The 1,626-nt window shown below is 36.4% G+C and overlaps 1 non-coding gene across 1 annotated transcript; it reads right to left on the bottom strand.

Annotated features, from left to right (window-relative positions):
- Positions 1-939: 939 nt before the first annotated feature.
- On the bottom strand, positions 940-1,045 carry LOC122003216. Its single transcript, XR_006117870.1, has one exon. It is a non-coding gene; the product is annotated as a small nucleolar RNA R71 (small nucleolar RNA).
- Between the last annotated feature and the right edge of the window lie 581 nt (positions 1,046-1,626).

Here is a 1,626-nt window from a genome sequence, read left to right as displayed (position 1 = left end):
ATCTCCCTTTATCATAACCCAAAACACTAAACTCTTGTTTGTTGATCTTTAATATTAGATTTGTTTACCCTTACTTTGCATTTGAAACGATTGGATAGTTGTTTAGCTAATTCGCATTGAGACATTTCTAGTGCTTATTCCAGTCCCTGTGGATACGATAATCTTTTATATTACTTGCGACATTTCCGTACACTTGCGGAGCGTAACAAGTTTTTGGCGCCGTTGCCGGGGACTGCGCTATAACATTAGGAATTATCAATTGAGTTAGACTAAACATAACATTTGTTTTCCTTTAATATTGCATAGTTGTAACTGATCAGTAGATTTCTGTTTTTACTTTCTTGTATAACTTTTACTTCTTGTTAATTCTTTTTACGAATTCAATTCTGCATTTTTGATTCTTTTATTTTTCTTTATCTGTTGAATTGTCATTTGCCATCTTGTTCTTGTGTATGCGAAGATCTAACTTTGCAGGGGAATTCTTTTCTTTTGACCCTGAGATTGACAGAACTTTCCATAAAAGAAGAATTCTGCAAAGGCAAATTGAAGAACAGGAATATTTGAACGTGGCGAATAGACCACTCAAGGATTATGCAGCACCTTATGCAAGAGGTTTTCGATCTAGTATTTCAAGACCTTCAGTGGAAGCTAATAACTTTGAGATCAAACCCGCAATTATATCTATGGTGCAGCAGAACCAATTTGGTGGAGGACCTCATGAAGACCCCAATCAACACTTAGAGGTCTTTTATGAAATATGTGGTACCATGAAAATGAATGGAGTTCCTTCAGACGCAGTTAGATTATTATTATTTGGGTTTTCTTTAAGAGATAGGGCAAAGAAATGGCTAAATTCTTTGGCCCCTAATAGCATCAGCACTTGGGAGCAGTGTGAGCAACAATTTCTTGATAAATTCTATCCACCAAGCAAAACAGCTCATATGAGGAATTTAATTGCAAGCTTCAAGCAGACTGACTCAGAATCTCTTTTTGAAGCATGGGATAGATATAATAGTATGCTCAGACAATGCCCACATCATGGGTTGGAAAGATGGTTAGTGTTGCACATTTTTTATAATGGTATCAACTATCATACCAAAGTGTCCCTTGATTCAGCTGCTGGAGGAGAACTTATGAACAAAAGTTTAGATGAAGCTGAAGAAATTATTGACAGTGTAGCACAAAATCATCATCAATGGGCAAATGAAAGAAGTGGTGGCTATTCTTCTGTAAACCCAACAATTAAAGCATCAGGGAAGTTTGATGTATATGCAGTCATTCTTTTGTCTGCAAAATTAGACACTCTTACAAAGAAATTTGAGAATATGGGGACTAGTGCTAATATGGTCAATGCTATTGGTACATCTTGTGAAGTATGTGGGAGTTCAGAGCACTCAAATGACTCATGTCCATTGGGAGCTATCACTGCACAAATCAATCAACTGGAACAATGTGATGCAATCATGAGTTACAATCAAAGGCAGAACAACTCATACTCAAATACTTATAACCCTGGATGGAAGAGCCATCCCAATTTTTCTTACAGAAATAATCAAGATCAAGGACCATCTATGGGGGCAAGACCAAATTTTCAAGCTAGGTAACAAAATTTTCAACATCCATCTT

This window comes from Zingiber officinale, chromosome 7A (assembly GCF_018446385.1).
Source record: "Zingiber officinale cultivar Zhangliang chromosome 7A, Zo_v1.1, whole genome shotgun sequence".
NCBI classification, from domain to species: Eukaryota; Viridiplantae; Streptophyta; class Magnoliopsida; order Zingiberales; family Zingiberaceae; genus Zingiber; species Zingiber officinale.
The sequence above is the reverse complement of the archived record's forward strand: the minus strand, read 5'-3'. Positions and strand labels throughout refer to the sequence as shown.